The 15,183-nt window shown below is 41.2% G+C and overlaps 1 protein-coding gene across 2 annotated transcripts in view; it reads left to right on the forward strand.

Annotated features, from left to right (window-relative positions):
• micu2 (mitochondrial calcium uptake 2) overlaps nucleotides 1-15,183 on the forward strand; it is a 440,913-nt gene that overhangs the window by 293,218 nt on the left and 132,512 nt on the right. The gene's annotated exons all lie outside the window — the stretch shown is intronic.

Below are 15,183 nucleotides of genomic sequence, written 5' to 3' on the forward strand. Positions count from 1 at the left end.
TGTTTTTTTCCTCCCATTGTTGGCAGCAATTATGATGGTCGCCAATGTAGGTAGAAAACATCCATCATGTTTTTAGAATTTGTGTTTTATACACTTTAAAAATAGTGTAGTTGTAATAATTTTGTTGCAGAAGTTCTGTCACAGCTTTTGCAAAAGCAAAGGTTAGATCTAAAGGAAGATATATGATAAATATAAGGCAGGAATAATACAGAAGAAAACAATGAGAAATTTGCAAGTATAGAAAGAAAACAAAAATGGAGATTAGGAAGGTTGAGGACATGGGCTCAAGGGGAACAATATTGAAGTTTGCTGATGAAACCAATTCAGGGGCATAATAAACTGAGAAGAATGCAGGCAATTGCAGGAGCACATAGATTAACAATGGGCAGATAGGTGACAGATGCAGTTCAATGCAAAGAAATGGGAAAAAGAACATTGTAATGGTCTGATGGGTTTCTGGATTTTATATATAGGGACATTGAATATAAAAGCAAAGAAATTATGTTAAATTTGCACAAGATATTGGTTAGGTCACTGTTAGATATTGCGTGCAATTCTGAGCACCCCATTATAGGAACAATATTGGAGCCCTGGAGGGACACAGCTTAGGTTCACTAGAATTATACCAGAAATGAGAGGTTATATTTATGAAGAAAGGCTGAAAAATTGGAACAGAGAAGGTTAAGGGGGATCCAATAGAGGTGTTAAGAATAATGAAAGATTTTGAGAGGTAAACTGTGAAAGATTGTTTCCATTGCTCAGTGATTTGGTAATGAGGATAGACTGAAGATTATTACTAAAAGAACAAAGGGGGAAATTAGAAGGACATTTTTTTCACGCAGCGTTGCTAATATGACCAAGCATTTCATGTTCGAAGTGGCTATTGAGGCAGAAACTATAACACATTTAAAATATAATTGAATAGGTGTTTGAAAAGGAATAATGTAAAATGATTCAGGGAAAGAGCTGGGAAATGACAGTAGGTGCAGTTGAAGGGCTAGTCCCAGAACAGGCGCAATGAGCTAATTGGCCTCCTTCTGTACTGTAATTTCTTTGATTCTCAGGCGTGTAGCTTCCCCGACCACTTAGTGGGTAATCACAGCCTGTGGTGTGACACTCTCAAAGTTTGATCTCATCTTTTCAAAATTCTAATCCTATCACCTTCCCATTACAGTATTTGGATTTTTTTTAATGAATCCAGCATCCTAGCTTCAACCACACTTTCTGGGCCTCTTTCCTGCTGTTGATCACCCTCCGTTATTTTTGTCTGCAAAGTGTCTTGAGTTTCATTTCTCTCAGTAAATCACTTACTGTATTTTTACCTGCTACTGCATGCTTCTTCCAGTGATGAGCACAAAACATTTGCAGTCCACATCATAGTATCATGGTAGGATACAGCATAGAAGGAGGCCATTTGGCCCATCGTGCCTGTGCCGACTCTGTGTAGAGCTATCTAATTAGTCCCACTCCCCTGCTCTTTCCCCATAGCCCTGTAACTGTTTTATTTTCAAGTATTTATCTAATTCTCTTTTGATAGTTATTATTGAATTTGCTTCCACCACCCTTTCAGGCAGTGCATTGCAGATCATAACAACTCGCTGTGTAAAAATATGTTTCCTCATGTTGCTTCTGGTTCTTTTGCCAATCACCTTAAATCTGCGTCCTGTAGTTACTGACCCTTCTGCCACTGGAAACAGTTTCTCCTTATTTATTCTATTAAAACCATTCATGATTTTGAACACCTCTATCAAATCTCCTCCTATAAATAGAAGACTTATGCCAGTGTATAGAATTATTGTTTGAGTGGGAATTAAATCCATTACTAAACAAAAATTATCAAATTGAGTTACAGAATATGCCTTCTGTCCTTCTACTGGTCAGGAACCCCCAGTGACAGGTAGAGCCTATTCTTCCTCAGGTGTTGCTATTTTGTGGCTAATATGTTAGGGAATGAGAAGGTTCCCAATACTGTTTACAGGGTTGCTACTTGGAGTAACTTTCCTGCTTTCACTAAGCATTATAGTCTAGATTTGATGGTGCACTTTGGCATAGCTGTGCTCCAAGCTAGTCTTAATATTTAGGACAACGGGTTCCTGCCCTCAGTTTTTGCACTGCTTTGCTATTATATTTTTCTATGTGGAGGTTAAACAAATGAAGAAGACTGGTTAAATTATCCACCATAGTTAAGGTCTTTCACATTTTTGAATACAGTTCAATCATTATGTACAAAGCTCTCGTCCTTCCTTCCTTTAGGTTTTATGAGCCTAGGTGTCAGCATGGACTCACCTCTGAGTCAGAAGGTCGTGGGTTCAAGCTCACTTCAGAGACTTGAACACATAACCTAGGCTGACATTTCAATGCCAGAAGGAGTGCTGCATTGTCAGAGGTGTACCGTCTTTCAGAATTTAAATCTAGACCCTGTCTGTCCTCTCACTCCTGTAAGTGGTATGAGTGTCTTACATTTAGGGGTGTGCCCATACTGCCCAATATCTAATGACATGCTGCCATAACCCAGGGGTGTAACGGTAGCACTCCCTTATGATCTGAACTGGACATTCACATCGTTCACAAGCACCCCTACATGCACGCCTCCAATCTTTTCAAAGATGGACCGAGAAAACACTTGGTATGACGAGGCCAGATTCAGATTATTTAAGCTGTTTGATTTCACAGCAAGTAAACAAAGCAACGGTTTATAATTAGTCTCACTTAGTTCAATCGGTGCAACTTGTCTTCACATAATAATGCAAAATAATTAAGACGCTATGCTTCCCCACATCAGTGCGTCGTCTTCCTTGAGCGAAACAAAATAACTTCTAACTCCCCTCATGCACTCTCATTTTGCTTCTTTTCTATAATCTTCTAATTCTCATACTTTCTCCATTATCCCCTATCATATATCTTTTTTCTTAAAATTTCATTTTTGTCTATTTATCCATGGAATCCCTCACCTTAAACATGCCCTCTTTACTCCTAATCAGGATGTATTAACCTCTACCTTATCCGTCTCATATTTAAATATCTTCCATTGCTGGGCTGCTGTTTGATCCGCCAATGTTCCAGCCACTGAAATTAGCTCATTTCCAGTCCTGCACTTTTATCTTAGACTTCCCTTTTGTTTTTTATATTTTCAATATGAAACTAATTTACTTATGATCACTATTACCCAAGTATTCTCTGGTCACTTATTTGTCCTGCTTCGCTACTCAGAGCAAGATTCAGCATTGCATCCTTCCTTGTTTCCTTGTCATATGCACCATTTAGTAAGTCCCTTTTATCATTCTTACCCTTTTGTACACATGTAATAAGGTTTTGCATTCAGCTTTTCTTCTAGGCATCCACTAGACTTCAGTCCTTCCTTTGTACCTAATGACTAGATTCTGTTTAGATCGACTTCCTTCTACCTACTTGCTCCAAAAACTGCCTGCTTGCAGCAGGTATGTGGAAAGGAGCTGTCTTCTTCACCACCCAATTCCTTCTTCCTACAGCTGCTCAACATTAATCCAATGGAGTTGATGCTTCTCTTTTTTCCTCCAACTTGTGCTTACTTACCCACCCAATCAATTAAACCTTGCCTGACTTTAGCTGGAAGCTCTGCTTGCATTTATCATCCATGAAGTCAACCAAGTGGTTCCTGAACCAGTGCTATACAATGGGTGACTATCACACTCAGAACTTGACAGTTGAGACTTGTGCATTGTGCTGTGGCAGGAACAGGTTGGCTCTCTGCCGCAATAACTTCAACCTACTCAATATCCTATCTACCCCTAGTGTGCTATCAAATATATTTAATAGATTATTATCACAACTTTACACTGCCAATTATTTAAGTTGGATTGCAGAAGATTAACACGTTATGCGCGGGTTCCTCACATTTACACTACTAACCGGCTCTCTTATCCCAGAGTCAGAATCACAGGCCCACTTTTTGAAAGCTGAAGCTTTCTATGAAAAATCCTGAAGCTGTACAAAGTTATAATTATCAACCATTTAAGCATCCTAGAGCTTAAACACTATTTGCATAACAGTACTAAAAAAATTTACTGACGGTAATTTTTATTTTTGGCATGCCTTACCCTACATCAGCCATATAATCTTTATATGGCGAATGCAAGCCTTCTGTCAGAAATGTTTTATGATCTCTCACCAGATATTCCTCGGCTTGAAGCCTGACAAGTCCTTGGAAAACTGCCCCTTTTGTCTGTGTCTCCCCTTGTACAAGCACATTTATATATACTTTAAAAAAAACACCTACCCATCAACTACCGAATGTGGTGATGAATTGGAATTAAATCATGTAAGCTTTCAACAAGAAGTATTGTAATATAAGAAAAATCCATATAATGTTTTATTCATAGGTAGATTTTAGTATGCTTTACAGTGCTACCCTGACACCAGTAGCCTATTAGAATGCCGCAGTTTTGTTCTTGTTATACTTTCACTATTGAAGCCTAAAAAGTCTCAGTGTTGGAATGTCCCTGTCAATGTACATGACCACCTCTGTTGGACGCTCCTGGGAGCTGGAATATAATTTTACGAGTCGTACACGACATCTTCAAGCTCCTGGGTTGCAGTATGCCCACCTCATGGTAGTAAAGGGTAACAAGTCTGTAACTTGCATGTGTAATCCAAAAAAGACAGAAACATCACACTATTGAGCAGCAAAGATCATTTTACTCTTCGGACTGCTACACTAACAATGCAACTCTTAATTTACAAAAAAAGTAACTTGTTAAAGAATTTAAAATGTTCACACCTTACAAGTATTTTTGACTTTGTTTGTATTTTATGCAATATGACAGGTTTTTTTTAAGTTAAGCCCCATGATTTTTACCCTACTAATGACTCAGAATAATAGAGGCTATTTTCTATCAATGTGAACAAAAAGACTAGTTTGATTTGTAGAGGGTTGTAATTTTTGAAAAAGTTCAAATACATTTTTAAAAAATGATTGACTTTAAAGTGATTGACTGTTCAAGCAACTAGTACCTTCCAGGAGCAAAGATATTTCAAAGAGAGAGTTTTATATTGTCATTTGGTTAACCACAAATATTGTGTTGTGGCAACAACTCAACAACAAATAACCCCTCCTCCCACTACAAATGCATTTGTTTATCCAACTATATAGACTTTCAATCAAAACTGGCAGTGAAACAGCTTTGTTTATGTTTTGTGCTTTCATTATCTAGTTATGATCACATCGCACTTTACGAATGGTGTTAAATTCTGGTTATTGTAAAATTATTCCTGGATGCTACTTTTGTCTGTTGATGATTTTGTTTTCATTTTTTTAGCCACTAATTCACAGATTGTTGTAGTCACAAAGAAAGAAGAAAACCCAACTGTAAAATCCTGTCTGAATTGCAGTTTGTTTAAACCTATATATAGTTTTTTTTCCTGTGAAAGAACTAACAATAATAATGTTACCAACGACTTTATCATTTTTAAATACAACCCTTTCGATGATGCAGAGTCTGACAGAAATGCCTCCCTGATGGCATAAATCTCAGTTTGACTTTCCAATGTTCTTTTTTTTTAATCTTTGTGTGAGCCATACCATTGGCATCTGTGTGACATCATGTGAATAAAATGCACAAAGGACGTTTAATTCTCCCTTTCATTTTTCCTTGTCTTGAATTCGATTCTTTCCCAGCACATACACATTCTGAAAAGAGTGTGATGGCTCAGTCTGCAGGCTTCACCATTCTTGCCATCAATTCCTCTCCTTGTCATACGGTGAGCATCAGCGGTGTGGGAAGATCCCATTTCTCTCCTCCTCCCTTGTTCCAGATTGTCTTTTTTTTTCTCCTCTCCCTTTCAGAGGTAACCTGGTTGAAACTAATAAAGCCCAGTTATTATGTTGGTTTCCATTGCGCTGAGTTTGCCCCAAATATATACTGCAGGTACAACTTTCTGGATCTGCTCGCTGATCTACCCTGATGACCAGGGAAGACGCTTACATACTACTACTACTACTACTAAATTCTCATCGGTCAGCTCAGCAGCAATGATGGGGCCGAATTAATTCGCTCCTTTGTTGTTAGTTCTGAACTTGCCTGGCCGCTTCAGTCATCTGTATCCCTTTCAGTGACGTCACTCTTGACATTGTCTAATCACTGCTTCCTTGGTCTTCCTCGGCTACTTACAAGCCGACAGTGTTAAAATAGCAGTTTGCAGGTGGTGCCTATTGTAGTCAGAGACAGGCGAATAAACCCCCATTGCAGGAGAGTTTCACTGCCCGTGACGACAGTATTCAGCTGTTTATACTACAGGATTGCTGCCAACCATGCTCTTGCTCTCTATAGTATAAAGGACATAGAGCACTGTTGGCCGCAAATACCGTCATACAGCTGGCTCCACACCACACGATGGCCAGGGAAGGTAGCAATCAGCGATTGGGTCTTGTATCTATGGAGTTCCACTTATCTCTGATGGCCAATCATCTCTCTGCTAGTGTTAAAACGACCAAAAATAAAGTTGAAGCTTCCATGCAATCCCAACAGACCACCTGAGAACTTTTTAAAGCTTGTTTTGCATCAGTTGAAGTTACACTGCCGCCAGTGAGAAGCCAAAGTGGCATGAAACTCCTGCCTGTTGGTGATCCCACGCTGCATCCGTTAAACCAAACTGGTCTGAAATCACTGCATTTATATTGCATTGATTTCACACCAAACTGACACAATAAAACTGTTGAGTACTGCAATCACTGACAAAATTATGCCTGGTACACAAGACTGCAGAAAAAAATAAAGCTTCTTCATCTTTGTTAGATAATTTATTGAATTCTTAGTGGCTAGCCACAGCACACAGACAGGGTTACGGTTGGTTATTGCTAGCTACTTCCATGAATTGTAGGGGATTTTCATTATAAACCAGTTAATATTCATATCTCAGGGCAAGACAAAGACGTGTGTAGTTCCGGAAGACCTTAATATGCTTGTTGGAACTTGCTGTGTGTAAATTGGCTGCCATGTTTGCCTACAACAGTGACTACACCTCAGAAGTACTTAATTGGCTGTGAGGCACTTTGGAACACCCTGAGCACATGAAAGCACATGCAAGTTCTTCCAACTGTTTTCTTCTCGTCCAGCATGTCCTACATTTTAACAGTCATCAACCTGAGACTTGGGAAATTCTCAGCATTGCCCTCGCATCCACCAATGAGGAAGCAGAACTGAGAAGACCTTTTGAAATTGATAATTTATCTAAGTAATGGCATAAAAATAACTTAGTACATGCTTGACAATAACATGAATTTTCTTAAAACTACAAAATGGCATTCAGCAACTTCACCAGTCTCTGCCAGACTGTTGATTGTTATAAGGGAATGGAGGGGAGGGAACATGAAATATCAGTCAGGAAAGTACCAACTGTCATGAGTGGTGGTTACGCTAGTGAAAGTAGCCCATCAGTCGCTCGTCAGGGGTCCAGTGCTTTAGTGTTGTGGGCAACCAATCTTAGAAAATGTGCAAATTGCTTTAAAATTGGGCCACAATATAGGAAACTGTGCCTTTAAATAATTACAATGCCACTATCTGAGCTCTTATATGATGGAGAGGTTGTGAAAGTGTCTCAACCATTTTGTTTCAACAAAAGAAATTATAGGATTGCAATTATGAAATTGTTTTCTGTGGAAATTAAAATAATTACAAAATGGAATAGCTACCATTATATTTGAATCCACAAATTGTAATCTTTATTGAAAAAAATATAAGCTTAGAGTTTATGAATTTTTTTGCGGATGATTTTCTGATGTCAGGCCTAATGAAATCTTGAGCAAAATACTGTGGATGCTGGAAATCTGAAATAAAAACAGAAAATGCTGGAGAAGCTCAGCAAGTCAGGCAGCATCTGTAGGGAAAGAAACAGTGTTAACGTTTCAGGTCGATGACCTTTCATCAGAACTGGAAGAAATTGAAGGTTAAACAGTTTTTAAGCAATTACATAGCTGAAGACAGGAGAAAGGGTCCGCTGTGCGGGGGGGAAGACTCCTGGCCAAAGAAGTGGGCGCGGAGGCGACAGAAGAAGAGCTCAGCATCGTGTTGAGCTCGAAATTCATTGAGGTGGGGGCGTAAGGGGATGAAGCTGAGATCTTTGCTGAGGACTTATCTTTTGGGGTCAGAGAGGGGAAGGTCCGAGCGATAGTGAAAACGTGACAAAGGGTGAGATTGGAGGGAGGGATGGGGGTCAGAGGAAAGTGAAGGGGAAGAAGGATCAGGAAGGGCGAGGTGTCTGCGTCCACTTCTTTGGCCAGGAGTCTTCCCCCGCACAGTGGACCCTTTCTCCCACCTTCAAAATTCTCATTCCACCTGGACCCCTCCATCTGGCCTCTTACCCTCTCTGGATCTTTTCATTGGGAACTGCCGGCGTGACGTCGGCCATTTCAACTTCTCTACTCTACTCCCCTCACTCACTCTAACCTACCTCCCTCTGAACTTGCAGCACTCCGTTCTCTCAGGTCCAACCCTGACATTGTCATTAAACCTGCTGACAGGGACGCGCTGTTGTTTGGCGAACAGGCCTCTACCTTGCAGAGGCTGAACACCAACTCTCTGACACCTCCTCCTACCTCCCCTTGGACCATAACCCCACCACCAAACATCAAGCCATAGTTTCCCAGACCATCACTCACCTCATCTCCTCTGGACATCCTCCCCCCATGGCCTCCAACCTCATAGTCCCCCAACCTTGTACAGCCCGCTTCTACCTCCTTCCCAAGATCCACAAACAGGACTGACCCGATAGACCTATTGTTTCAGCATGTTCTTGCCCCACGGAACTTATTTCTTCCTCCCTCGACTCAATTTTTTTCTTCCCTTGTCCAGTCTCTCCCGACCTATATCTGCGACTCTTCCGATGCCCTCCGCCACTTTGACGGTTTCCAGTTCCCCGGCCCTAACCATCTCCTTTTCACCATGGACGTCCAATCCTTCCACACCTCCATCCCCCACCTGGACGGCCTGCGAGCCTTCCGCTTCTTCCTTGAACAGAGGCTCAACCAGTCCCCATCCACTACGACCCTCCTCCGTCTGGCTGAACTTGTTCTTACGTTGAACAACTTTTCCTTTGACTCCACTCACTTCCTCCAAAGATGTTGCTATGGGAACCCCTATGGGTCCTAGCTACGCCTGCCTTTTTGTGGGATACGTGGAACATTCCTTGTTCCAGTCCTACTCAGGTCCCCTCCCTCATCTCTTTTTCCGGTGCATTGGTGACTGTATCGGTGCCGCTTCCTGCTCTCGCCCCGCACTAGAAAATTTCATCAACTTTGCTTCCAATTTCTACCCTTCCCTCGCCTTCACGTGGTCCATCTCCGACTCTTCCCTTCCCTTCCTCGACTTCTCCATCTCCATTTCTGGGGATAGGCTATCGACCAGTGTCTACTATAAGCCCACCGACTCCCACAGCTACCTCATTTAACTTCCTTCCACCCCGCTTCTTGTAAGGACTCTATTCCCTTCTCCCAGTTTCTCCATTTCTGTCATATCTGTTATGATGCCACCTTCCACACCAATGCTTCTGATATGTCTTCCTTTTTCCTTAACCGAGGGTACCCTTCACTGTAGTTGACAGGGCCCTCGACCATGTCCGTCCTATTTCCCACACTTCTGCCCTCATCTCTTCCCCTCCCTCCCAGAAACATAATAGGGTCCCCCTTGTCCTCACTTTCCAACCCATCAGCCTCCACATTCAACGTATCATGCTCCGCCATTTCCGCCACCTCCAGCGCAATGCTACCACCAAACACATCTTCCCCTCCCCTTCCTTTTCAGCATTTAGAAGGGACCACTCTCTCCCCGACACCCTAGTCCACTCTTCCATCATCCCCAACACCTGCTCTCCTTCCCATGGCACCTTCCCATGCAAGCATAGAAGATGCAACATCTGCCCTTTCACCTCCTCCCTTCCCACCGTTCAGGGCCCCAAACACTCCTTCCAGGTTAAACAACAATTTACTGTACTTCTTTCAATTTAGTATACTGTATTCGCTGCTCACAATGCGGCCTCCTGTACATTGGGGAGACCAAACGCAAATTGGGTGATTGCTTAGCTGAACACGTCCGCTCAGTCCGCAAGCGTGACCCTGACCTGTTCGCTTGCCATTTTAATTCTCCATCTCACTCCCACTCTGACCTCTCTGTCCTCGGTACACTGTTCCAATGAAGCTCAACATAAGCTTGAGGAACAGCACCTCATCTTTCAATTAGGTACTTTACAACCTTCTGACTCAACATTGATTTCAATAACTTCAGATCATAACCACTGCTCCCATTTTTTCGGACAGCAGGTGCTGGTAATGGTTCTGCTGTTGCCATTTACAGCTCCTCTAGACCCATCTTTTGTTTCTTTACTTGTCCCATTACCACCCTCCTTGCCTTGCACCATCGTCCCTTTTGTCATTTAATCACTCCTGCCCTCCTATCACAGACCTTTCCTTTTGTTCTTTCCTCCCCCCTTTCCCTGGTTCTGTACTTGCTTAAAAATTGTTTAATCTTCAACTTCTTCGAGTTCTGATGCAAGGTCATCGAGCTGAAACGTTAACTCTGCTTCTTTCTCCGCAGATGCTGCCTGACGCATTGAGTATTTCCAGCATTTTCTGTTTTCATTTCAGATTTCCAGCATCTGCAGTATTTTGTTACCCTGGTAGGGGCTGTTAGAGTGCATCACAAATCATGGCTTTTAACAGGCCATAACTTGATTGTGGATAAAGTCAAGCTCTCGTAAGATTAACACAATAGATTTCCCTGGACAGTGCTGACACCACTTTCTTTATGCTTAGATTGTGCTGAAAGATATATGTGGCGTGCAAGTTACATCACCATTGCGCCATTAGTACAAAGAAGCAAATTAATTCTTCACTATGAGGAATTTGAAGAATGTTAATTATTTTCAATAGATTTGTAGGGAAGCAGTTCAAAAATGAAAAGCAATTAATTTAATGGTGGGAAGGAGAACTTTACTGATTGTTAACTATTGTAAAGGAGAATGGAACACGCTGTATCTAAATCATTCGGATATATTTGTGTGAATAACGTACACGATAAATGTGCGTAAACATGGACTAAAGCAGGCAATATTTATGGTAAGGGTTTATGAGCACCTGGCACAGATTTGGCTGAAAAACAGTGCAGTAAGTTATCATCCGTGTTCAGTACAACAGTGCAGTAAGTTATCATCCGTGTTCAGTACAACAGTGCAGTAAGTTATCATCCGTGTTCAGTACAACAGTGCAGTAAGTTACTATCCGTGTCCAGTACAACAGTGCAGTAAGTTACTATCCGTGTTCAGTACAACAGTGCAGTAAGTTATCATCCGTGTTCAGTACAACAGTGCAGTAAGTTATCATCCGTGTTCAGTACAACAGTGCAGTAAGTTATCATCCGTGTTCAGTACAACAGTGCAGTAAGTTACTATCCGTGTCCAGTACAACAGTGCAGTAAGTTACTATCCGTGTTCAGTACAACAGTGCAGTAAGTTACTATCCGTGTCCAGTACAACAGTGCAGTAAGTTACTATCCGTGTTCAGTACAACAGTGCAGTAAGTTACTATCCGTGTTCAGTACAACAGTGCAGTAAGTTACTATCCGTGTTCAGTACAACAGTGCAGTAAGTTACTATCCGTGTTCAGTACAACAGTGCAGTAAGTTACTATCCGTGTTCAGTACAACAGTGCAGTAAGTTACTATCCGTGTCCAGTACAACAGTGCAGTAAGTTCCTATCCGTGTTCAGTACAACAGTGCAGTAAGTTACTATCCGTGTTCAGTACAACAGTGCAGTAAGTTACTATCCGTGTCCAGTACAACAGTGCAGTAAGTTACTATCCGTGTTCAGTACAACAGTGCAGTAAGTTACTATCCGTGTCCAGTACAACAGTGCAGTAAGTTACTATCCGTGCCCAGTACAACAGTGCAGTAAGTTACTATCCGTGTCCAGTACAACAGTGCAGTAAGTTACTATCCGTGTCCAGTACAACAGTGCAGTAAGTTACTATCCGTGTCCAGTACAACAGTGCAGTAAGTTACTATCCGTGTCCAGTACAACAGTGCAGTAAGTTACTATCCGTGTCCAGTACAACAGTGCAGTAAGTTACTATCCGTGTCCAGTACAACAGTGCAGTAAGTTACTATCCGTGTTCAGTACAACAGAGAGCAGAAGTTGGATCAGGATTTCTGACTCTTTCAAAAATAAATGTTTGTAAAACATATTGGCCCAGAATTTGCTGTCAAAATAATGGTGAGGCTAATGGCGCTGGCAGTTATTTATATGCAAATAGTTCAGCACGGTTAAACATGGATATCCAAAAGTTGCTGTCAGAGTTACGCCACTCCGCTGTTGGCTTCGCGAAAACGGCATCTTGCTCTCTGCCTCACCGTTGAAATGCATCGAATGGAGTGAAGTTCCTGTATTTCCGTGGTAGATACAAACTAAACTCACCACAGAAAGTTAAGTCTTGTCATTTCAAATCTAAGCACCCTTTTAACGACGTGATAAGTGTTAAATACTGCCAGTCAACCTCTCTGGCTTTGAAAATGAACCATTACAAATGTGGAGTCTCATTCATTCAGGTTTTAATTGTTGTTGGAAATTTTAAAAATGTAAAATTTTAAGTCAATATTTTTTATTTACTTTTCCTTTCTGTCTCTTTTTTCTCTCTCTCAATCCAATCTTTCTTTCCCTTTCTTTATTTCTCTTTCTGTACCTGATTTGACATTGAATTCAAATTCCAATTTACACTTCCTTCTCAGTCCTTGGGCTGTTAATTTCACAATCCTTCAGGAGATACACAGTTGTTTGCCCTGTTCACTCTGGTCCCAGATGTCCTGATTCCCTTGCTGTGCTGTTATCAGTTCACACTTTCAGCAACCTGCCATGCAAAAAATTTAAAAATCTCAATGTGCAAAGGCAAGTCTAACTAACCGCAGACACCATTAGATGCCCTGCCACAATAAATTATGATCCATTGTTAAATATTGCTTTCAGATGTGACTTTACAGATGTGGTCAGAAACCCCAGTAGTGGTTTTCGTCTTCCGGAGGCTTTGTGACCTTTCTTGAATTGATAAAATGCAGTAAGGGAGTTTAAGTAGTGACGTTTGTCCCTTTAAAATAAATACAGCAGAGCTGCAAGGAAGTTGAATACTAGTAAGCCATAAATATGTTAGGATTAATCCATTCTTAACATTTGGAACAAAATTATTTCATAATCTAGCAATTGAACAGGTTACCTGGTCAGCGTGGGGAAAGTTTGATGTTTACGTTCCTTACCTCTTTCACTTGGTTGTGTTTGGTCCAAAAGTCTGGCACAAATATCTGGGTTGCTCTAGTGATTACTGGCAAGCTATTGTTTACAGTTGGAATGACGGCGCTTCAGGCAAAATGAAGAAGCTAGTTGATCATAATCGTTTTTATGTGAATAATGGGTTTGTTTTTGTCTTGCATTGTATAACTCTGTTGTTCCTGCTAAAAATGCTGTCCTACACACTCCTCCTCCTCCCTATGTCCTCGCTGTGTTGAAATCAAGACTCATCACAAAACCTCATATTCTAACTTATCCTTTCCAACTGTGGAGCTCCTTGGTTCTTTCAGACTTTCCTTCAACCCACAATCTTCAGATTTTTAAAACCCAAACTTGGCGTCACTACTTCCTTACATAGCTTGTCTTCCTTTCTATTCTTTTGTACTGAGATGATGTTTTGCATGATGGGTCGAGGCTTTTCACCTTAGTTTCTAAATAAAAATGCTTTCCAACTCTTACTTGACAGGCTTTGCTCTACCGCATCACTATTATGCTCATACTTTATTGGTACCCAAGCTATTGTTCTTAGCTAAACATTGGAAACTTGCCATAAACACAGCTTAATTTTTAATAAGATCTTTAAAGGTAACTTGTTTATCTCTCTGTAGTTTTAAATAACTTGCATACTAAATACAGAATTGGCTAAACAAGTTTTCAGTGTTGGTATTGATTTTGGCAACTCTCAGCATTTCAAATATTGTTTATTTTTTGTCCAAGGCACATTTAAATTCACATAAATGCTGCGGCCTTTGGTCTCTTCATTTTGGGTTGCCCCGGTCACTCAGCTTGACTCCACATCCTACTTTCCACTCATCTATCCAAATCTTATCAAAAGTCTTACATCTTGCACACATCCTGTCTGCACCACTTGACCTCCTGTTGTCATGTTTTTGTTACACTTTTTGTCAACTTTTTCCATTATAAAATCTTATGTCTCCATTTATAATGGAAATTACCGATATTAATTCGTTACGCCATAATTACACAATCTGGCTGCTGCTTGTCTTTCCACCTAGTCTGTGAACATTTTCACAGTTCCTCTCTGGAAAATTTCAGATCCTCCAACTGCCATATTGTTCACTCTTCAGATTTGTTTTTGTTTGTAGTTATTTCTTAATCTTCACATTTTTAACAGGTTAATTTTAATTTCTTTTTTTTTGATCTGAAGCTTTCATAGTCCTCACCCTGCTCTCTCCACAATCAAGTTTTTTTTAGCTCCCCTGTTTTAAGCCCCCAAAACATTTATTTGCCTTTATGGAAACTGGCCCAAACAGTATTGATGATCTTACTTGTCTGCTGGTGAAAAAATGGAAATCAGAAGATTTGAAATTTTTTTGCTGAAGGTAATATTTAGAGGCCCCGCCTCACTCCCTGATATATAACTGGAACCCAGCCCCGATCCCTGGTGTACCCGACCTTCCGATATCAGCGACTAGTCGTGGCTGCGAGTTCAAATCTGGCAAAGAAATCAAGCATACGTGAAAGTTTGAACCTGCCTAGAACCAAAATATCCTCAGTGCTCCTCTTGAGGGCAAAGCCTCTGCCCATCTTAAGCATGGCCATTGATGTAGGAGGGTTGAAGCCAGGTTGGGTACTCTGATTGTCAGAGTTCCCATGTGCCAAGTCTTCAGTGGGACCCAGCATATGGTTGGTGAGGTTAGATCAGGCCTACCTCCCTGACACAAGTAAAGGAGGGTCCGCCTGGGAGTTCAGGCTGGGAAGAGAGCCATTGGGATCCCCTCTATGTTGTTTTGGAGGGCGAGGTCCTGACACCACTCTGGACTTTTCAGCTTCTTTTCTATGCTGGCGCCTTAGATGGGCCCCTAGTACCTGCCATTTGCGGTCTAATTAGGGAACCTCCTTGTGACCCTGGATGGTTCACTGGG

Source organism: Heptranchias perlo, chromosome 6 (genome assembly GCF_035084215.1).
Source record: "Heptranchias perlo isolate sHepPer1 chromosome 6, sHepPer1.hap1, whole genome shotgun sequence".
In the NCBI taxonomy this organism is placed as follows: Eukaryota; Metazoa; Chordata; class Chondrichthyes; order Hexanchiformes; family Hexanchidae; genus Heptranchias; species Heptranchias perlo.